At 43.6% G+C, this 24305-nt stretch overlaps 1 protein-coding gene across 4 annotated transcripts in view; it reads right to left on the reverse strand.

Moving 5' to 3' along the window:
• Window positions 1–24305, reverse strand: part of LOC137368889 (leukemia inhibitory factor receptor-like) — a 292925-nt gene that overhangs the window by 140435 nt on the left and 128185 nt on the right. Inside the window, exon 1 of one of the 4 annotated variants that reach the window (XM_068029139.1) lies at window positions 18018–18197. The exons of the other annotated variants lie outside the window; for them this stretch is intronic. The gene's annotated coding sequence lies outside the window, so the exon portion shown is untranslated. Of the gene's footprint in view, window positions 1–18017; window positions 18198–24305 lie in introns of those variants that run through there. 4 annotated transcript variants of the gene reach the window in all.

Genomic DNA, 24305 nt, shown 5'->3' on the forward strand with positions numbered 1-24305 from the left:
ATTTGTTAAACACAATTTCCCTTTCATAAAACCATGTTGACTCTGCCTGACTGCATTATAGGAACATAGGAGCAGAGTTGCCCATTTGGCCCCTCAAGCCTGCTCTGCCACCTAACTAGATCATGGCTGATCTTCTACCTCAATGCCATTTCCCTACACTATCCCCATATCCAGGTGAGGGGACGCAGTGAGAAGAGACATTTGCCTGAGTGAGACATTGCCAGAGTGAAGGTGGATATTTAGTGTACGTGCTAAGTTCTGGTAAGTTTTTGTCAAGCTTAAATTTCAGATTAAGAGTCAGGCTTTAAGATCTCCTGATTACGTAAATACCCCTGTTAAACAAGCAGCAGCCAGCAGTGGCAGTTATCTGTCAATCAGTTCAAAGTAGTTAGGTCCAATATGGCACAATTTCAAAGTTTGCAGATGATAGGAAACTTGGAAGCATTGTGAACTGTGAGGAGGAAAGTGTAGAACTTCAAAAGTTGCTGGAATCGGCAGATAGGTGGCAGATGAGGTTTAATGCAGAGAAATATGAAGTGATTCATTTTGGTAGGAAGAACATGGAGACACAATGTAAAATATAGGGTACATTTCACAAGTGGGTACAGGAGCAGAGGGACCCAAGTGTATATGTGCATAAGTCATTGAAGGTGGCAGGACAAGTTGAGAGCGCGGTTAATAAAGCATACAGTATCCTGGGCTTTGTTAATAGGGGCATAGAGTACAAGAGCAAGGGTGATATGTTGAAATTGTATAAGACACTAGTTCGGCCTCAGCTGAAGTATTGTCTCCAAATCTGGGCGCTGCATTTGAGGAAAGATGCGAGGGCATTGGAGAGAGTACAGAAAAGATTCACGAGAATTGTTCCAGGGATGAGGAATTTCAGTTATGAAGATAGATTGGAGAAGTTAGGACTGTTTGCCTTGGAGAAGAGAAGGCTGAGAGGAGATCTGACAGAAGTATTCAAAATCTTGAGGTTTGGACAGAGTAGAGAGAGGGAAACTATTTCCACTCATGAAAGGATCGAAAACGAGGGGGACACAGGTTTAAAATATTTGCTAAGAGAAACAAAAGTGACATGAGGAAAAACCTTTTCACGCAGCGAGTGGTTAAGGTCTGGAATCCGCTGCCTTAGAACGTGGAGGAAGCAGGTTTAATTGAAGCATTCAAAAGGGAATTAGACCGTTATATGAAAAGAAAGAATGCACAGGGTTACGGGGAGTCGGCAGGGGAATGGAACTGAAGGAGTTACTCTTTCAGAGAGCTGATGCAGACACGATGGGATGAATGGCCTCCGTCTGTGCTTTAACAATTCTGTGATTCTGAAATAATTATTGTAGCGAAAGCTGATTTAGTGAGTCAATCGAATCTCTACATAAAGCAGATCAGTTCTTAGCTGAATGCAGTGAGAGGAGACATATACCTGAGTGAAGCTGGAAATTTGGTGCATGTGGAAATTCAGTGCAGAGGGGGAAAGGGGGGCCTCCTTTCCTATCTTATTTAGCCTCCAGCAGCTGATCAGTCTTCTTCCTTTGACTCCAAGGTAGCTGATTGCTTGGTGAGTGTTTTATTGTTTATCCTTCAAAACTCTGGTAATTTCATGAATTGCCAGGTTTTACTTACTGATACTAGTTAAGCTTAGTAGATTGGGAAACAGCAAGAGAGTTAATTAAGAAAGTGATTAAGAAAGTGATTCAAGTAAATTAACTAATAGCATAAGTAACAATGGCAGGACAGGTGTTATGTTGCAGCTGTGGTATGTGGGAACACTTGGATGTCAAGACGATCCAGGACAAACATGTCTGCAGAAAGCGTAAGCAGTTCAAGGAATTCCGGATCAGGATTATTGATCTGGAAGCTGAACTACAAACATTGCACAACATAAGGAAGGGGAGAAATACCTGGACACTTTGTTCCAGAAGACGGTCACACCTCTTACAACAGGGTCATATGTTTTGGTCAGCAGTGAGGGACAGGAGGACGTGACCATGAGGGAGGCAGGTAAAGGGACCGAGCAGACAGTAGCAGAGAAGCCTCAGACTTAGCAATTGTCAAACAGGTTTCAGGTGCTCTCAATCTGCGTTGTCGAAAGTGAGGTCTACAAGGTGGATGAGCAGACTGGCCATGGTACTGTGGTACAGGAAGCAAAAAGGAATGTAGCAGTAGTAGTGGATAGTATAGTGAGGGGGACTGACACTGTTCTCTGCAGCCGAGAGCGTGAGTCCAGAAGGCTGTGTTGCCTACCAGGTACCAGGGTTCAGGGTTCAGGACATTTGCTTAGGGATGGGCAGGAACTTGCAGTGGGAGGGGAAGGATCCAGTTGTCGTGGTCCATATGGGTACCAACAATACAGGTAGGACTCGGAAAGAGGTCCTGCTTAGACAGTATGAGGAGCTGGGCACTAAACTGAAGAGCAGAACCTCAAGGGTAATAATCTCTGGATTATTACCTGAGCCATGTGCCAACTGGCAGAGGGCAGAGAAGATTAGTGAAATGAATATGTGGCTCAAAGACTAGTGTGGGAGAAGTGGGTTTCGGTTCGTGGGGCACTGGCACCAGTACTGGGGAAAGTGGGACGGTCTGCACCTGAACTGGGCAGGAACTAGTGTTCTAGTAAACTATATGACTCGGGAAGTAGAGAGGGCTTTAAACTAAATGGGGTGAGGGGGAACGGGGGAAATGGATCAAGCTTGGGTATACGTAGCAAACTAAGGGGTAGAGTCAAGGCAGCAGAGCAGAATAGTAATATGGGAAATGAAAGTCAGAGAATGGCAGGAAGGAACAGAGAGAAAAAACCTAAGGTCACACCAACAGTTGAGACAACATGTTACAAAGATAACAAAAAAAACAAAACTAAAAGCTCTGTATCTGAATGCATGAGGCATACATAACAAAGTAGGCAAACCAATTGCGCACATTGAAGTAAAGAAATATGGTCTGATAGCCATTACGGAGACGTGACTGCACGATAACAAGGATCAGGTCCTGAATATTGAGTGGTATATGACATTCAATAAGAATAGGAAGCTAGGTAAAGGTGGAAAGGTCGCACTGTTAATCAAGGTTGGCATTGGTGCAATGGTTAGAGATGACCTTGGTTCAGGAAATCAGAATGTAGATAAAAGCAAAATACTGCGGATGCTGGAAATCTGAAATAAAAACAAGAAATGCTGGAACAACTCAGCATGTCTGGCAGCAACTGTGGAAAGAGAAGTAGAGTTAACATTTCGGGTCAGTGACCCGAAACGTTAACTCTGCTTCACTTTCCACAGATGCTGCCAGATCTGAGTGGTTCCAGCATTTCTTGTTTTTAGATCAGAATGTAGAATTGGTTTGGGTGGAGATGAGGAATATGAGGGGAAAAGAATTCACTAGTGGGAGTGGTCTACAGGCCCCCTAACAATAACCACAATGCAGGAAGTATGCAACAAGAAATATTGGGTGCTTGTGATAAAGGGATGACCATAATCATGGGTGATTTGAATCTACATATAAACTGGAAATATCATACTGGTAATACTACCCTGAATGAGGAGTTCAGAGAATGCTTTCAAGATAGTTTCTTACAGCAACATGTTCTGGAACCAACCAGACAGCAGGTTATATTAAACTTGGTTTTTGTGTAATGTGACAGGATTAATTAATGCCCTCAGAGTAAAGACACCTCTAGATAGCAGCGACCGCAATATGATTAAATTTTACATCCAGTTTGAAAGAGGGAACAGTGGGTCTAAGACTAGTATTTTAAACTTAAATAAAGGCAAATATGTGGGCATGAAAGCTGAGCTAGCTGAAGTGAACTGGATTACTAGGCTAGGAGACAGATCAATAGAGAAGCAGTGGCAGACATTCAAGGGGATATTTCAGAATAAGTATACTCCTACTAAAAAGAAAAATTCTAAGGGGAGGACCCACCATCTGTGGTTAACTAAAGTTGTTAAGGAAAGCATCAAACTTAAGGAAAAAAGTATAGAATTGCACAATAATGAATGGCAGGTCAGATGATTGGTCAGAATATAAAGAATGGCAGAGAATGACTAAAAGTTTAATAAGGAGAAAAAAATTAGGGTATGAGAGGAAGCGAGCTAGAAATGTAAAAACAGATAGCAAGAGTTTCGACAGGTACTTAAAAAGGACAAGATTAAGTAAAGTGAGTGTTATTCCTCTATCGGGAATTAATAGTAGATAATAAGGAAATGGCAGATAAAACGAACAAATATTTTGCTTCTGCTTCACTATAGATGATACAAAAAAACATTCCAGTAATAGCTGTAAATCAGGAGGTGGAAGGAAGAGAGGAACTTGGCGAAATTACAATCACTAGGGAAGCGATACTGACCAAACTGATGGAGTTGCGGGCTGACCAGTTCCCGATGTGCTTCATCCTAGGGTCTCACAAGAGGGGGCTAATGAGGTTGTAGATGCGTTGGTGTTAATCTTTCAAAATTTGCTAGATTCTGGAAAAGTTCCATCAGACTGGAAAATAGCAAATATAACTCATCTATTCAAGAAGGGGGGCAGGCAGAAAACAGGTAACTATAGGCCAGTTAGCTTGATGTCTGCCATGGGGAAGGTGTCAGAATCGATCATTAAGGAGGCTATAGCAGGGCACTTAGAAAAACTCACGGTTATCGGGACTAATCAGCATGGCTTTGTGAAAGGGAAATCATGTTTAACCAATTTATTGGACTTCTTTGAAGGAGTAACATGTGCCGTAGATAAAGGTGAGCCCGTTGACGTATTGCACTTTAATTTCCAGAAGGCATCTGACAAGGTGCCACAGAAAAGGTTATTGTGCAAAGTAGGAGCTCATGGTGTGGGGTAACATAATAGCATGGATAGAAGATTGGCTGGCTGGAAGCAGAGTATGCATAAATGGACCCTTTTCTGATTGGCAGGATGTGATGAATGGAGTCCCGCAGGGGTCTGTTCTGGGGCCTCAACCTTTTACAATTTATATCAATGACTGAGATGAGGGGAGCGATGGCATGGTCGCTAGGTTTGCAGAAGACACAGGTAGGTAGAAAAGTATGTTTTGAAGAGGGCATGAGGAGGTTGCAGACTGATAGATAGGTTGAGTGAGTGGGCAAAAAGCTGGCAGATCAAGGATAATGTAGGAAAATGTGAAGTTTGTCCACTTAAGCAGGAAGAATAAAAAAGTAGAGTATTACTTAAATGGAGAACAACTGCAGAATTCCGAGGTGCAGAGAGATCTAGGTGTTCTAGCGCATGAGTCACAAAATGTTAGCATGCAGGTATAGTAAGTAATAAAGAAGGATAATGGAATGCTATTCTTTATTACAAGAGGAATTGAAAATAAAAGTAAGGATGCTATGATTCAGTTATACAGGGCATTGGTGAGACCACATCTCAAATACTGTGTGCAGTTTTGGTCTCCTTATTTAAGGAAGGATGTAAATGCATTGGAGGCAGTCCAGAGGAGGTTTACTAGATTGAGACCTGGAATGAGGGGGTTGTCTTATGAAGAAAGGTTGGACAGACTGGGTTTGTTTTCACTGGAGTTTAGAAGAATGAAGGGAGATTTGATTGAAGTATATAAGATCCTGAACGGTCTTGACAAGGTGGATAGGCAAACGATGTTTCCTCTTGTGGGCAAGTCCAGAACTAAGGGGCACGGTTTTAAAATTAGGGTCGCCCTTTTAGGACAGAGTTGAGGAGAGAATTTTTTTCTTTCAGAGGGTTGTGCGACTTTGGAACTCTCTGCCTCAGAAGGTGATGGAAGCGGGGACATTGAATATTTTTAAGGCAGAGGTAGATAGATTCTTGTTAGGCAAGGGAATCAAGGATTATCAGGGGTACTTGGGAGTATGGAATTCGAGACACAAACAGATCAGCCATGGTCTTCTTGAATGGCAGGTCAGGCTAGAGGGACCGAATGGCCTGCTTATGCTCCGAATTCGTATGTTCATATCCCTTGATATCTAGAAATCTATTGATCTCTGTCGTGAACATGGTCAATGACTGAGTCTCCGTAGCCCTCTGGGATAGAGAATTCCACAGGTTCACCACCCTCCGAAGAAATTCCTCCTCATCTCAGTCCTAAATGGCCTACTTATTCAGTGACTGTGTCCCCTAGTTCTGGACATCCCCCCAGCTAAGGAAAACATCCTTCCTGCATCAACTTTGTCAAGCCCTGTAAGAATTTTGCATGCTTCAATGAGATCACCTCTTATTCTTAACTCTGAAGAACATCGGCCCAGTCTCATCAATCTTTCCTCAGAGGATAATCCCGCCACCCCAGGAATCAGTCTAGTAAACCTTCGTTGCACTCCCTCTGTGGCGCAAGTATATCCTTCCTTAGGAAAGGAGACCAAAACTGTACTCCAGGTGCGGTCTCACCAAGGCTCTATACAATTTTTTACTCCTTTTATTATGACTTTTAAATGTCTTACTATTACTTCCATAATAATGGATTCCAGCATTTTGTCAATGACAGATATTAGGCTAACTGGCCTATAGTTTCCTGCTTTCTGCCTCCCTCCTTTCTTGAATGTTACATTTGTGGTTTTCCCATCCACTGGCACCTTTCCAGAAACGAGGGAATTTTGGAACATTAAACTTATGCAACTGTTGGTAACAGTGTGCTTCAGCTGGCACTGAAGGAACACATGGTTGATCTGGGATGAACAATTTGTAGCAGAGTGACTAGTTGCATTTATGCAAGCATGTGAAAGGTCATCTTATCTGTCACACCACATGGAATGGATCCGCTCACTGTGTTATCTCACTGAAAAAATTCTTGCTTTTATACAATATATTGACACTGAATTTTATAACAGGATCAAAGTCGAAATTGAAATAATCCACAGGGTCAGATAATTCTGAACACAAATTCACGCTACGTCAAATTTACTTGATAGGGCTGATCAGTTGCTGATAGCTTTAAGTTTTTTGCGCATACATACGGTATCTTAATAGGACAGCTTGTAAGCGGCCTGCGCAAAACCTTCCACGTTACTGGATGGCCATACATGCAGATAACAGGGAACATTGGTGCTGACTCATGCTGGACTACAGCTGCATGGTCCCTCACGAATGGAGCCATTCTTCAAGTGCCTACCAGAATAGCAAAAGTGGGTGGGCTATTTAACTGTGGGGGAATCATATTACAGCCCAATAATGACCATACCCAATGTCCACCTGCATGCACTGTGCATCGCCTGGTTGATTTTTGCATCTAACTTGGAATCTATTTGCTTTGTGTTACTTTCTTCTCTGACGGAAGGGGAACACAGAAAGCTAGAAGCAAGCTATCCCGTAATTGCGATCAAATCAACAATGTCCCAGTTTGTCATTATGCTTGGAAAAAGTACAATGAAAATCAATAATTTATGAACTAAGAATTGCCCAGTGACACCTCTATCAAAATATATCTCAGCAGGTCTCCCAAATGGATCAGGTGCCTTTTCCCCCTGCAGAAACTTTAAGGTGCAGCTTTCCCTGGTTGTCAGGACAGCCTGTTAAATGATTGAGCTGATCTCAACTGGGGTAAGAGTTGGAGCAGCACAATTTGGACCAACTAAGAATGGAGACAAAAAGAGTCAGAACCTCCCCAGTAAAAGAGAAAATTAGAAAGGGGGGAGGGATGGGGAGATACTTCATTGAATGACCAGAAACATCAACCGCACAACCCTCATCAGCCCTCTCTGTTACTTCATCAAAGAACTCAAGTTAGTCAAACATAACTGGCCTTTAAATAATCCCTGCTGACTCATTAGCCCATACTTAATCACTTAAAATGTCCTCTGTACTTTCTACATTCAGTTTGCTTCCCTATTGTATCAACCTTATAATTGTCATAAGCCTTCTTTTGCTATCTCATTTTAATCTATGAGGTCATGGTGTCGAGGGTAACATATTAGCATGGATACAGGATTGGTTAACTAACAGGAAGCAGAGATTAGGGATAATTGGGTCATTTCTGAGTTGGTAAACTGTAACTAGCGGAATGCCACAGAAATCAGTGCTGGGGTCTCAACTATTTACAATCTATATCAATGATTTGGATGAAGGGACTGAATGTATCATTGCCAAGTTTGCTGATGACAGATAGGTAGGAGGGTTAGTTGTGAGGAAGATATAAGGAATCTGCCAATGGATTTAGATAGGTTAAGTGAGTGTGAAAAAAATTGGCAGATGCAGTATAATGTGGAAAAATGTGAACTTGCAGCACAGTGGCGCAGTGGTGAGCACCGCAGCCTCACTGCTCCAGAGACCCGGGTTCAATTCTGGGTACTGCCTGTGCTGAGTTTGCAAGTTCTCCCCGTGACCGCGTGGGTTTTCGTCGGGTGCTCCGGTTTCCTCCCACAGCCAAAGACTTGCAGGTGATAGGTAAATTGGCCATTGTAAATTGCCCCTAGTGTAGGTAGGTGGTAGGGAATATGGGATTACTGTAGGGTTAGTATATATGGGTGGTTGTTGGTTGGCACAGACTCGGTGGGCCGAAGGGCCTGTTTCAGTGCTGTATCTCTAAATAAAAAATAAATAAACTGCCCTTTGGTAGGAAGAATAGAAAAGCAGTATGTTATCTAAATGGAGAGAAATTGCAGAACTCTGCAGTACAGAAGGATCCGGGTGTCCTGGTACATGAAGTGCAAAATGTTAGAATGCAGGTACAGCAAGTGATTAGGAAGGAAAACAATTTATTGCAAGGGGAATGGAATATTAAAGTACGGAGTTTTGCGACAGTTCTACAGGGCAATGGTGAGACCGCATCTGAAGTATTATGTACAGTTTTGGTCTCCTTATTTAAGAAAAGATACAACTGCATTACAAGCAGTTCAAAGAAGGTTCATTTGACTGATTACTGGGATGAGAGGGTTATGTTATGAGGAAAAGTTGGACAGGTTGAGCCTGTATCGACTGGAGTTTACAAGAATGAGGGGTGATCTTATTGAAACATATAAGATCTTGAGGGTGGATGCTGAGAGGATGATTCCCCTCCGGAGAGACACTAGAACCAGGGGACATAGTTTAAAACAAAGAGTTCTCCCGTTTGAAAGAAATAAGGAGAAATGTTTTCTCTGAGGGTCATTAGGCTGTGGAATTCTCTTCCCCAGAGAGCAGTGGAGGCAGTGTCATTAAATATTTTTAAGGCCAAGTTAGATAGATTCTTGATTGACAAGGGAGTCAAAGGGTATAGGGAGTAGACAGGACAGTAGAGTGGAGGCCACAATCAGATCAGCCATGATCTTAACAAATGGCGTAGCAGGCTCGAGGGGCTGAATGGTCTACTCCTGCTCCTAATTCCTATGTTCATATAGATCTTCAGCCATCTAGAGAGCTCTTGCTTTGGATGCCCTTCCTTTTCCCATCATAGGATTATGTCTTTTCTGTATTGGCACCATCTCCTGTTTGAAGGCCTCTCACTTGCTGGAAGGTTTACTCGTGCTGCTGGGGTGGGGGGGGACGGGGGGAGGGGTTTAAACTAATTTGGCAGCAGGATGGGATACAGACTGGTCGTACAGTCGGGGGTGATACACAGTCAAATATAGGAGAGAAACTGACTCAGTCTGGAAGGCAGAGCAAATACAGACCTGTTAAGGCACAAGTGAAAAAGGCAAGGCTGGATTGCATCTACTTTAATGCAAGCAGTCTTACTAGTAAGGCAGATAAATTGAGGGCATTGATTAACACAAGGCAATATGTTATTATTGCTATCACAGAGACATGGTTGAGGGAGGGGCAGGACTGGCAGCTCAATATTCCAGTGTATAGAATCTACAGGCGCGACAGGGGACAGGGTAAAAGAGGAGGTGGCAGTGCATTGTTGATCAAGGAGTCAATTACTGCAGTAAGGAGGGATGATATCTTAGAAGGTTCTTCAAATGAGGCCATATGGGTAAAACTTAAAAACAAAAAGGGGGCAATCACTTGGCTGGGAGTGTACTACAGGCCTCCAAACAATCAGGGAGAGATAGAGGAGCAGATATGTAGGCAAATCTCAGAGGTGTAAAGATATATAGGGTAATAATAATAGGGGATTTCAACTTCCCCGATATCATCTGGGATAGTCTTAGTGCAAAAGGCTTAAAGGGGGCAGAATTCTTAAAATGCATACAGGAGCGCTTTTTGAGACAGCACATAGAAAGGCCTGCAAGAGAAGGGGCAGTACTGGACCTAATCCTAGGGAATGAAGCCAGACAAGTGGTAGAAGTATCAGTGGGGGAGCATTTCGGGGATAGTGACCATAACTCTAAGATTTAAGGTAGTAATGGAAACGGACAAAAATGGACCAGAAATAAAGGTACTGCATTGGGAGAAGGCCGAATTCAATATGATAAAACAGGATATGACTAAAGTGGACTAAAGTCTACATCAAACCAGTGGGAGTCATTCAAATAGGAAATAGAGAGAGTTCAGAGCCAACATGTTCCCGTTAAGGTGAAGGGTAGGACCAACAAAGTCCAGGGAACCCTAGATGTCAAGGGACACAGAGGATGGGAGAAGGAAAGAAAAGGAGGCTTATGGCAGATTCAGAGTGCTGAAAACAGCGAAGGCACTATAGAAGTATAGAAAGTGTAAGTGGAAAAGTGTGTCACTCTAGAATTGGCCTTTATAGCCATTCCAGGCGCTGCTTCACAAACCACTGACCACCTCTCGGCACTTACCCATTGTCTCTTGAGACAAGGAGGCCAAAACAGAAGAACACTACAAACAGCAAGGGTCCCAGCACCGATCCCTGTGGTACACCACTGTTCACAGGCTTCCAATCTTAAAAACAACCCTCGACCATCACCCTCTGCTTCCTGCCACTCAGCCAATTTTGGATCCAATTTGCCAAACTGCCCTGCATCCCATGGGTTCTTAAAAAAAGTAATTAGGAGAGCGAAGAGGGGACATGAAAAAACACTGGCGGGCAAGATAAAGGAAAATCCGAAGGCGTTTTATAAGTATATTAAGGGCAAGAGGATAACCAAGGAAAGAGTATGGCCCATTTGGGACCAAAGTGGTAATGTGTGTGTGGAGCCGGAGGACATAGGTGAGGTTTTAAATGATTACTTTTCATCTGTGTTCACTATGGAGAAGGACGATGTAGGTGTAGAGATCATGGAGGGGGACTGTGATATACTTGAACATATCAGCATCGAAAGGGAGGAAGTATTAGCTGTTGTAGCGGGCTTCAAAGTAGATATATCCCAGGCTGTTATGTGAGGCAAGGGAGGAGATAGCAGGGACTCCGACATAAATTTTCAAATCCTCTCTGGCCACAGGAGAGGCACCAGAGGATTGGAGGTCAGCGAATGTGGTACCATTATTGAAGAAGGGTAGCAGGGATAAACCAGGTAATTACAGGCCGGTGAGTCTAACATCAGCAGTAGGGAAACTGTTGGAAAAAATTCTGAGGGACAGGATTAATCTCCAGTTGGAGAGGCAGGGATTAACCAGGGATAGTCAGCATGGCTTTGTCGGGGGGGGGGGGTTCGTGTTTAACTAACTTGATTGAATTTTTCAAGGAGGTGACTAGATTAGATGAGGGTAAAGCAGTTGATGTAGTCAACATGGACTTCATTAAGGCTTTTGATAACCAATGTCCCATGCGGGACCTTAAGATGGTAAGAACCCATGGGATGCAGGGCAATTTGGCAAATTGGATCCAAAATTGGCTGAGTGGCAGGAAGCAGAGGGTGATGGTCGAGGGTTGTTTTTAAGATTGGAAGCCTGTGAACAGTGGTGTACCACAGGGATCGGTGCTGGGACCCTTGCTGTTTGTAGTGTTCTTCTGTTTTGGCCTCCTTGTCTCAAGAGACAATGGGTAAGTGCCGAGAGGTGGTCAGTGGTTTGTGAAGCAGCGCCTGGAGTGGCTATAAAGGCCAATTCTAGAGTGACAGGCTTTTCCACAGGTGCTGCAGATAAAATTGATTGTCGGGGCTATTACGCAGTTGGCTCTCTCCCTACACTTCTGTCTTTTTTCCTGCCAACTGCTAAGTCTCTTTGACTCGCCACTCTTTGGCCCCACCTTTATGGATGTCCGCCAGCTCTGGCGATCGCCGGCAAACTGACTCCCACGACTTGTGGTCAATGGACTTCATGTCACGTTTGCAGACGTCTTTAAAGCGGAGACATGGACGGCCGGCGGGTCCAATACCAGTGACAAGCTCGCTGTACAGTTTGTCCTTGGGGATCCTGCCATCTTCCATGCAGCTCACATGGTCAAGCCATCTCAAGCGCCCCTGGCTCAGTAGGGTATATATGCTGGGGATGTTGGCCGCCTTGAGGACTTCTGTGTTAGAGATACGGTCCTGCCACCTGATGCCAAGGATTCTCCGGAGGCAGCGAGGATGGAATAAATTGAGACGTCGCTCTTGATGACATACGTTGTCCAGGCCTCGCTGCCGTAAAGCAAGGTACTGAGGACACAGGCTTGATACACTCGGACTTTTGTGTTCCATGTCAGTGCGCCATTTTCCCACAACCTCTTGGCCAGTCTGGACATAGCAGCAGACGCCTTTCCCATGCGCTTGTTGATTTCTGCATCAAGAGACAGATTACTGGTGATAGTTGAGCCTAGGTAGGTGAACTCCTGAACCACTTCCAGAGCGTGGTCGCCGATATTGATGGATGGAGTATTTCTGACATCCTGTCCCATGATGTTCGTTTTCTTGAGGTTGATGGTTAGGCCAAATTTATTGCAGGCAACTGCAATCCTGTCGATGAGTCTCTGCAGAGACTCTGCAGTGTGGGATGTTAATGCAGCATCGTCAGCAAAGAGGAGTTCCCCGATGAGGACCTTCTGTACTTTGGTCTTCGCTCTTAGACGGGCAAGGTTGAACAACCTGCCATCTGATCTTATGTGGAGGAAAATTCCTTCTTCGGAAGACTTGAACGCATGTGAGAGCAGCAGTGAGAAGATGATCCCAAACAGTGTAGGTGCGAGAACACAGTCCTGTTTCATGCCACTCAGGATAGGAAAGGGGTCTGATGAGGCACTGCTATGCTGAATTGTGCCTTTCATATTGTCATGGAATGAGGTGATGATTCTTAGTAGTTTTGGTAGACATCCGATCTTTGCTAGTAGTCTGAATAGACTACGTCTGCTAACAAGATCAAAGGCTTTGGTGAGATCTATGAAAGCAACGTAGAGGGGCATCTGTTGTTCGTGGCAAAGGGAGAACAGCATGTCAATGGTGGATCTCTCTGCTCGGAAGCCACGCTGTGCCTCAGGGTAGACAGGCTCAGCCAGCTTCTGCAGTCTGTTTAAAACAACTCGAACAAAGACTTTCCCCACTATGCTGAGCAGGGAGATTCCACGGTAGTTGTTGCAGTCACTGCGGTCACCCTTATTCTTATAGAGGGGGATGATATTGTCATCGCGCATGTCCTGTGGTACTGCTCCCTCATCCCAGCACAGGCAAAGCAGTTCATGAAGTGCTGACAGTATAGCAGGCTTGGCATTCTTGATTATTTCAGGGGTAATGCCATCCTTCCCAGGGGCTTTGTAGTGTACATTAATGATTTAGACGTGAATATAGGAGGTATGTTCAGCAAGTTCGCAGATGCCACGAAAATTGGTGGTGTCGTAAATAGTGAGGAGGAAAGCCTTAGATTACAGGACGATTGAGGTGGGCTGGTAACATGGGCAGAGCAGTGGCAAATGGAATTTAATCCTGAGAAGTGTGAGGTGATGCATTTTGGGAGGACTAACAAGGCAAGGGAATAAACAATGGATGGTAGAACCCTAGGAAGTACAGAGGGTCAGAGGCACCTTGGTGTATTTCTCCACAGATCACTGAAGGCAGCAGCACAGGTAGATAAGGTGGTTAGGAAGGCACATGGGATACTTGCCTTTATTAGCCGAGGCATAGAATATAAGAGCAGGGAGGTTATGACGGAGCTGTATAAAACGCTAGTTCGGCCACAGCTGGGGTACTGTGCACAGTTTTGGGCACCACACTATAGGAAGGATATGATTGCACTGGAGAGGGTGCACAGGAGATTCACCAGGACGTTGCCTGGGCTGGAGCATTTCAGCTATGAAAGGAGACTAGAAAGGCTGGGATTGTTTTCCTTAGAGCAGAAAAGGCTGAGGGGGGATCTGATTGAGGTGTACAAAAATATGAGGGGCATTGATAGGTTAGACAGGGTGAAACTTTTTCCCTTAGCAGAGGGGTCAATAACCACGGGGCATAGATTTAAGGTAAGGGGCAGGAGGTTTAGAGTGGATTTGAGGAAAACATTTTTCACTCAGAGAATGATTGGAATCTGGAACGCACTGCCTGAAGGGGTGGTAGAGGCAGGAACCCTCACAACATTTAAGAAGCATTTAGATGAGCACTTGAAATGCCATAGCATACAAGGCTATGGGCCAACTGCTGGAAAATGGGATTCAAGTAGTTAGGTGCTTGATGGCTGGCACAGACATGATGGGCCGAAGGGCCTGTTTCTATGCTGAAGAACTCTACGACTCTAGGACTGTTTTGCCTACCAATTTTTGCTTTCATACGAACTAGGAGCAGAAGTGGGCCGTTCGGTCCATCCACCATGCCACAAGATCATTACTGATCTGTTTGTGCACAAAACTCCACTTTCCTACCTACCCCCGATACCCTCTGACTCCCCTGTTTGTCAAGAATCTGTATACCTCTGCCTTAAAAACAATGTGTGGTGGGGGGGAGGGGGGGGGGTGGAAAGAGAGTTCCACAGACACACGAAACTCAGAGAAAAAATTTCTCCTCATCTGTCTTAAATGGGAGATCTCTTATTTTTAAACTGTGTCCCCCAGTTTTAGTCTCTCCCACAAAGGGAGACATTTTTTCCAACTTCCACCCTGTCAAGTCCTCTCAGGATCTTATATGTTTCAATAAGATCACCTCTCATCCCAGAAATCAGTCAAGTGAACCTTCTCTAAATTGCTTCTAATGCATTTATATCTTTTCTTAACTAAGGAGACCGAAACTGTACACAATAGTCTAGATGTGGTCTCACCAATGCCCTGTACAACAGCAGCAAAACATCTCTACTTTCATATTCCATTCCCCTTGCAATAAATGACAACATTACATTTGCCTTCTTAATCACTTGCTGTACCTGCATACTAACTTTTTCTGTTGTGTACTAGGACACCCAGATCCCCCTGCATCCGAGTTCTGCAATTTCTCTCTAAATAATATGTTGCATTTCTATTTTCCCGACCAATTTTCAATCAACCTCGAAAGCCCTTCTTCAACTCACTGACGTTATCTCTCCTCAAGTTAATAATTTTTACACTCAATTGTACCTTGTCCTTTTCCATAACTATTCTAAACTCACTGAAACATGTTCCATTGCCCCACTTCATTCCCTTAGAACTAAATCTTAAAACTGCTTACTTCCTCATTGGGCTGGAAACACACTGATCAAAAGTTTTTTTTTAAATTATTCTTTCATGGGATGTGGGCGTCGCAGGCCAGGCCAGCATTTATTGCCCATCCCTAATTGCCCTTGAACTGAGTGGCTTGCTAGGCCATTTCGAGGGCATGTAAGAGTCAACCACATTGCTGTGGATCTGGCTGTGGATCACATGTAGGCCAGACCAGGTAAGGACAGCAGATTTCCTTCCCTAAAGGACATTAGTGAACCAGATGGGTTTTTTTACAACAATTGACAATGGTTTCATGGCCATCATTAGATTAGCTTTTTAATTTCAGATTTATTAATTGAATTCAAATTCCACCTTCTGCTGTGGTGGGATTCGAACCCATGTCCCCAGAGCAATACCTGGGTCTCTGGGTTACTAGTCCAGTGACAATACCAGTACGCCACCGCCTCCCCATTTCTTGTGCACATTTCAGGAAATCCTCCCCCCCTTTGCCTTTCACACTGGCACTATCGCAGTTTATGTTCGGATAATTGAAGTTCCCATTATCACCGGTGTGCAGTTCCTGCATATTTCAGCAATTTGCCTATAAGTGTGTTCCTCTCTACCTCCTTCCCACTATTTGGTGGCCTATATTATACACCCAGTAGTACAACAGCTCCTCTGTTGCTCCTTAATTCTACCCAACTAGATTCTACATCATTCCTCTCCAGTGCTATAATAGTTTATTTGATTAATACTGTCGCTCTTTCCCCACCAACCCCCCCCCCCCCGCCCCCCCTCCACCCCAACTACCTTGTGCAAAAACGTTCATCCCAGCTCTGTTGAGGTGCAGACTCTCACAGGTTCCCTCCGCCACAGAAGCGTACAATGCCTAAAGAATCTGCGCAGCCATGCCTTAATCTGTCTTCTCTTACTATTCCTACAATCACATATGTGTGGCACTGAGAGTGATCAGAGATTACTATCTTTAAAGTCCTGCTCTTTAATTTCCTCCCAAAGTCCTGAAATTTTGACAGCAGAACCTCAACCCTTTTTACTTCCTATGTCATTGGCTCCCACACGGACCATGACTTCTGGCAGTTCCCCTTCTCCCCTCAAAACGTTCAGCACTCTCTCAATGATGTCCTTTGCCCAGGCACCAGGGAGGTTACGCATAATGTGGGACTCATATCGGCGGTTTCAGAAGCACTCATCTGTCCCATCATGTCCCCTATGGCCACTGCATCACTGCACTGCGCCGGTCCACCGTCTGCACTTATTTTCCCCATGTTGCCAGAAAGGTAGTTCCAAGGTGGCATCAACCTCACTGCTATTCAGCACAGAAAATGGTTTTAAAGTGCCACACTAAGAATTCCTGCAATGCCTGCCACTTCCTACGTTGCCAGATGCCCACCGATTTACTATTCCTCCTGAACATTCTAACAGTAGGAATGTATGCTCCAGGAAATTCTCAGCCGCAGAAACAGAGTTTGAGCAACTAGAAGCACTTTCTGCACACATGATTATCCAGGACACAAAGTGTCCCAAGTTCCCACATAGCATATAAATTGCAGGCAATGGGTCTCAACTGTCCCATCATTTTACTTAAGGTCTAACTATTTATGGTATGTTTTCATTGAGTATTTCCTTACTCCAATTTATTTTCAATTATTTATATATACCAGATTTTTTATCTAATGTACTTTGTCGCTCTTTAAAGTTGGTATATTCTACTTAATTTAAATGTTATCCCTTTAAATCCAATTTATTACTCTGATTGTTTACATCACAGAATAGTACAGGACTGAAGGGCGTGCCAGCCCTTATGAAGAGCAATCCAGTCAGTCCCATGCCCTGGTTCTTTCCCCATATCCTTGAATTTTTTTCTCCAAGTATTTAACCAAATTTCTTTTGAAAGCTACCATTGAATCTGCGACCCGATCAGGCAGTGCATTCCAAATTCTAACCACTGTTGCATTAGTTTTTCCACCTGGTACCTGCAGTTCTTTAACCAATCATATTAACAGTAAGCAATATATTTACTGTTGCCCCATGGTTCAAAATACGTAGCACTCCCTTCCCCCTTTGCAACAAATTCCCATCGCTACTCTGTTTAGCAGATTCTCCGAACTGTGGGCGCATAGCTTCGTTCATGTACGAGTGCTTAACTTCCCAACACAAAAGTCTCCAAATATTGCAACGGCCCTTTAAAATAATAAATCATAACCAACAGTTGTCTTGTTTAACTTCACCTATTTACACCCCGGCGTTCCTTCTAACAAGCGACAAATCCTAAACGCGAAATTGCGATGAGAACACAACCGCTTTCACGATAGGAAATGTTTCAAAACAAACTAATTGTCACAGATGTGTTTATTTTGGCCAATGAAGACACTCTTGTTCTTGTTAATCTTGCTACTTCTCCAAGACACCTCGGAAAAATAACTTCAAAGCACGAAATGTCCCGCCACGGAAACTGATAAGATTACAATATCGCGGCAGCCTGACTGACGGTGCCTCTCATTTTGAAAGCAAATGCTGTGCGAATTATGCAGAAAATAAGAAAACCACCGAGCTGGTACGGTGACTTAACAGCTAGCAAGGCAACAAGTGCAGAACTTGCGGCTAACGCAGCAGCCGTGGGTGGATGCACCAGAGGACAAGACACCTCGGTAATGGGATACAGGCACATAAAACCTTCAATTCCGGGAGTACAAACCTTCATTCACCGTGATTCCACGCGCGTATTCTTCGCAATACAAACCCTCTAGTTCCCAGGGTTTAAGAACCAATTCTTAGGATGATCATTCCTATTTAAAAGATCTTCAGCTACGACGCTGTACACGCTTTATTTCTCTGTTCCGTTGCGGAGAGATTCTGTTCATCTCAACAAACGGAGCACAGACCAAGTCATGAGCTGGATTTTTAAGCTACCCTTCCCCCGCTCCCGCCCCGCCCGCAAGTTCGAACAGATGAGAACTGGAAGCAAGAAGTTGCAACATTTATTCAATTCAGTTGAACCAATTAAAAATATATTTTAATATATTATTAAAAATAAAATTGGCATATGTCTTTTTGCAATCAAACTGCAGCTCTACAAAGCCTTAATTTCGTTATGCTTTGAAAACTGAGGGAAGGCACTAAAGAGGGAATTACATTTAAAACGCGCTGAATTATTGTCGTGGAAGAAACCGAAAGCAGATTATTTCAAACATTTCAAAATAACTAAATAAATAATTAAGTTGATTCCTTAGACAATGTTCAAAGTTTTTTTTATGTGTTAAAGTCAATATACTACTCAACGATTTTGTACTATACCCCTGCTCGAAAAGGGAAGAGGTATCATGGAATAGAATCATACAGCTCAGAAAGCCATTCGGCCCATCATGCCTTTGCCAGCTCTTTAAAAGAGCTATACAACTTTCTCTCACCCCTTCCCATTGTCCTAGAAATATTTCCTTTTCAAATTCAATTCCCTTTTAAAAGTTACTATTGAATCTTCTACCACTATCCTTTCAGACAGCGCATTCCAGATCATAATTTAATACGTTTAAAAAATTCTCAACTCCCCTCTGGCTAACAGAGTCACAGAATCTACAGCACAGCAACAGGCCATTGGACCAAATCGTCTATGCCCATGTTTAAGTTACTCAAAGACCTGCTTCCACCCTCTTCATCTAAACTTGCTAGCTTACTCTTCAATTCCTTTCTCCTTCATGTGCTTATCTAGCTTCCCATTAAAAGCACCTGTGTTATTCACTACATTCCACTTACTAACCACTCGCTGGGAAAATTACTTATGATCTTATATTTATGACCTCCAGTTTTGGTCTCATCCACAAGTGGAACATCTCTAAGTGTTCTTCTACCAATTATCTGAAACCCCTGCCCTTTGATTATGGACACTCCTGCCAGTGGAAAAAGTTACTCCTTTTTCACTCTATCAAACCCCTTCAGAAATCTCAACACCTCTATTAAATTTCTTCTCAACCTTCTTTGCTCTCAGACAAGAGAAACTGGACTTGTTCAAACAGGAAGAGGTGAAAACATGGTTCTTTAGGAACCTTTTCAAAGTAGGAAAGCAGTTGCCAAGGCGCAGTGGTTAGCACCGCAGCCTCACAGCTCCAGCGACCCGGGTTCAATTCTGGGTACTGCCTGTGTGGAGTTTGCAAGTTCTCCCTGTGTCTGCGTGGGTTTTCTCCGGGTGCTCCGGTTTCCTCCCACAGTCCAAAAGACTTGCAGGTTGATAGGTAAATTGGCCATTATAAATTGCCCCTAGTGTAGGTAGGTGGTAGGGAAATATAGGGACAGGTGGGGATGTGGTAGGAATATGGGATTAGTGTAGGATTAGTATAAATGGGTGGTTGATGGTCGGCACAGACTCGGTGGGCCAAAGGGCCTATTTCAGTGCTGTATCTCTAAACTAAACTAAACATAGATAGTGGCTGAAAAATGGTTAACGGTAGTGAAGCAGAGAGAGAATGAGGGAATAGAAAATAGATTAGTATAGGGTGCTGCCTGGAACATGTGGCTGAGGAGGGCAAGGCAATTAAGGAGCCTGAAAGTGTGGACAAAAGTCTTAACATTGGTTTCTCTGAGCCTCGGAGCTCCAGTGGAGCAGACTGAGGAGTGGAGAGATGGGGGTTTGGACATTATACAGGGATATAGTACTCTCAGTAGGAGGGCTGCGACTCGATACATAAGGATACTACCGAAAAGGTAAATTACCCTAGTTCAGTCAAATATTTTTACCACAAAATCTGATACACAAGTTGCACCATTCCCATCCCTCCCTCTCAATTTTCTCCCTCCTCCCCTGATAGTGCTGACTGTCACTGGGGTTTCAGCACCAGAGGTTATGCAATCTGACTGTACCTTTCCCAAGTCCCCATTCTTGTCAGCCTAAACACTGAGTGTCAGTGGGTAAAACAACTGTAGCATCACAGTTGAGCCCAATCCTGTCCTTAACCAATATTAACTACAATGAATTCCCAGGAGACACTGGACAGAAATTAAGAATAAGAACACTGGCTGATGTTTATTCCCCTAACCTAGAAGCACTAAGGCCAATTGTTGCCTCCCACATGTGATCGGGAATTGGAGCAGGGACAGTCTGTTCTCTTTAAGTTATTGCTATGTTCGGTGTTATGCAATAAACCACTGGGGAGCAACAAGTCTTTTTTGACAAATAGTTACACCATTTTCATTATTACCGGACAAACTATTCACATTGTGTCACACCTTTTTCATGCAAACATGCTGATCGTCAAGACCAAGTGTAGTCTTCATGTGAAGTTGGCTTAGAGGGCAGAGCTAACTGAAAAGGGGCACCACAAATATAACTGAGTCCTCAATTTGAAGTCATATATTTTATCCTCATTTGTATATTTCCATTATAAATGTTTATGTCCACATTTATAAAAGGGAAAAAGATGACAGAAAGTGCTGCAGACAAGATTTTGTAATATATTGTAGATTGGTATGAAGTAGAAATAGATTATTCCACATTGTAAAACAGTTTGAACCAGGTTGTAGATACTTGATAAACATTAGATTACAAACTTCTTGACACAAAGGGTAGTGAAAATCTAGAAAACTCTCCCCCAAAAGCTGTTGAGACTGGGGGTCAATTGAAAATTTCAAAATTGAGCTGGATAGATATATCATTGTTAGATAAGGGTATTAAAGAACATTGAACCAAGCCAAGTAAAGGGAGTTAGATACAAATCAGACATGATCGAATTGAATAGCGGTACATGCCAGAAAGGATAAATGGTTGACTTCTGTTCATATTTTCCTCAAATGTATCTATCCTGTTGCACATAGAGGTTACCATTTATGCCATCCCATCAAAATTCACTTATCTTTCAAATCAGGTGCTATCCGATTTGTACATCGATTGCAACTGTACAAAAGAGATATAATCCAATTTGTAAAATTGATCATTTAATCATGTCCCCATTTACAATCTGCTACATCCTGCAGCAGCAGTATCAAAACCACTAATCTGTCTATGTTGGCTTAATGGATTAATGACAAGGAGATAGCTGTCAGCATTCTCATTTACAGCACCAAACTGAAGTAAAGACAACACATAGAAGTCCAATTATACATTTAAAATAGACATTGGAGGAGAAGTATGGTCGGAGCCCAATTCAACATTTATCTGACAGGTACTCAACTTCACTCCTGTGGCTTGTTACTCCATTAAACCCCATCAAAGGAAACTCTCAGACATCAGTGCCATTGTATGCATCGAAAGCTGCTTGGGAGTTTGACTCATTCACAGAATCACAGAATTGTTACAGCGCAGAAGGCGGCCATTCAGCCCATCATGTCCACACCGGCTCTCTTAAAGAGCGATTCCCTCAGTTCCATTCCTCTGCTTCTCCCTGTAACCCTGCACATTCTTCCTTTTCATATAACGGTCTAATTCCCTTTTGAATGTTTGAATTGAACCTGCTTCCACCACTTTCTCAGGCAGCGCATTCCAGTCCTTAACCACACGCAGCGTGAAAAGGTTTTTCCTCATGTCACTTTTGCTTCTCTAACCAAATACTTCAAATCTGTGCCCGCTCGTTCTCGATCCAATCACGAGTGGGAACAGTTTCTCTCCATCAACCCTATCCAGGCCACTCATGATTTTGAATACCTCTATCAAATCTTCTCTCAGCCTTCTCTTCTCCAAAGAAAGCAGTCCTAACTTCTCCAATCTATCTTCATAACTGAAATTCCTCATACCTGGAACCATTCTCCTGAATCTTTTCTGTACTCTCTCCAATGTCTTCACATCGTTGCTCAAGTGCGGCGCCAAGAATTTGACGCAATACTCCAGCTGAGACCAAGCTCGTGTCTTATACAAGTTCAAATAACTTCCTTGCTCTTGTACTCTATGCCCCTATTAATAAAGCCCAGGATACAGTATGCTTTATTAACCGCTCTCTCAACCTGTCCTGCTACCTTCAATGACTTATGCACATATACACCTAGGTGCCCCTGCTCCTGCACCCTCTTTAGAATTGTACCTTTTATTCCATATTGTCTCTCCATGTTCTTCCTACCAAAATTAATCACTTCACATTGCTCTGCATTGAACTTCATCTGCCACCTGTCTGTCCATGCCACCAACTTGTCTATGTCTTTTTGAAGTTCGACACTATCCGCCTCACAGACCACAATGCTTCCAAGTTTCGTATCATTTGCAAACTTTGAAATTGTGCCCTGTACACCAAGGTCTAGGTCATTAATACATACCAGGAAAAGCAAGGGTCCCAACACTGATTCCTGGGGAACTCCACTACAAACCTTCCTCCAGCCCGCAAAACATCCATTAACGACTACTTTTTGTTTCTCGTCACTCAGCCAATTTCGTATCCATGCTGCTACCATCCTTTTTATTCCATGAGCTACATGTTTGCTCACAAGTCCGTTGTTTGGCACTCTATCAAATGCCTTTTGAAAGTCCATGTACACCACATCAACAGCATTGCCGTCATCAATCCTCTCTGTCACCACCTCAAAAAACTTCAGCAAGTTAGTTAAACATGATTTTCCCTTAAGAAATCCATGATGGCTTTCCTTAAGTAACTTGCATTTGTCTATGTGACCAGTGATTTTGTAGCCAATTATTTTTTCCAGAAGTTTTCCCACCACCAAAGTTAAACTGACTGGTCTGTAGTTGCGTATGCAATTCTCCAGTCCTCTGGTACCACCCCTGAATCTAAGGAAGATTGATAAATTATGGCCAATGCTACTGCGATTTCCACCCTCAATTCCCTCAGTATCCTTGGATGCATCTCATCCGGCCTTCGTGCTTTATCCACTTTAATTACTGACAGCCCATCTAATACATCCTCCTTATCAATTTTAAACGCCTCTAGTGTCTGACGTACCTCCTCTTTCACCATCATATTTCCACATGGCAAACTGCACCTCACCAGTCTTATTAACCACACTACATGCATTCACATACATGCACATTAACCCTGATTCAGACTTTATTACTTTCTCCCTTATTCTGCCCCCACCTAATAACTTACTATTCTCTACTCTAGTGCTATCTATCTCTTTCAGTATTTTGTGCACCTTGGTATTCCTCTCTAATATTTGCTCCTGGTTCCCACACCCCTGACAGGTTACCAGTTTTGCGTCCCTGCAACTTGAGCCCCCTCTCAGGTACCCACCCCCTTGACAATTTATTTTAAACCCTCCCCAACAGAACCTCCAAAGCTCCCTGCGAGGATATTCATCCCATTCAGCTAAGATGCAACCCGTCCATCTTGTACAGGTCCCACCTGCCCCAGAACTGGTCCCAATATCTCAGAAATCTGATGTCCTCCCTCCAACACCAGTTCTCCAGCTATGTATTCCATCGCTCAACTTTCCTATTCCAATGCTCACTTGCACGTGGGACTGGGAGCATTACTGCTTGAGGTCCTGCTTTTTAATCTCCTTCCTAACTCCCTAAAATCCGCTTTCAGGACCTCATCCCCCTTTTTACCTATGTCACTGGTACCAATGTGGATCATGACCTCTGGCTGTTCACCCTCCTCCAGCAGAATGTCCTGCAGCCTCTCCGTGACATCCTTGACCCTGGTACCAGGAAGGCAACACACCACCCTGGAGCCACATTTACTCCACAGAAATGCCTGCCTGTTCCCCTAACTATTGAATCCCATATCATTACTGCTCTTCCACTCCTCCTCCTCCCATCTTGTGCAGCTGAGCCACCTGTGGTGCCACAAACTTGACCCTGACAACACTCCTCTGAGGAACCATCACCCTCACCAGCATCCAAAATGAAGGCCCGATTAGCGAGTGAGATATCAAGGGACTCCTGCACTACCTACCTGGTACTCTTACACTGCCTAGCGGTCACTCATTCCTTATCTGCCTGCATGCTCTGTGGTGTGACCACCTCCCTAAACATGGTATCCACATAGTCCTGTGCCTCGCGGATGTACAACAGTGATTCCAGCCGCTGTTCGAGTTCCGAAACATGGAGTTC

This window comes from Heterodontus francisci, chromosome 4 (genome assembly GCF_036365525.1).
Source record: "Heterodontus francisci isolate sHetFra1 chromosome 4, sHetFra1.hap1, whole genome shotgun sequence".
In the NCBI taxonomy this organism is placed as follows: Eukaryota; Metazoa; Chordata; class Chondrichthyes; order Heterodontiformes; family Heterodontidae; genus Heterodontus; species Heterodontus francisci.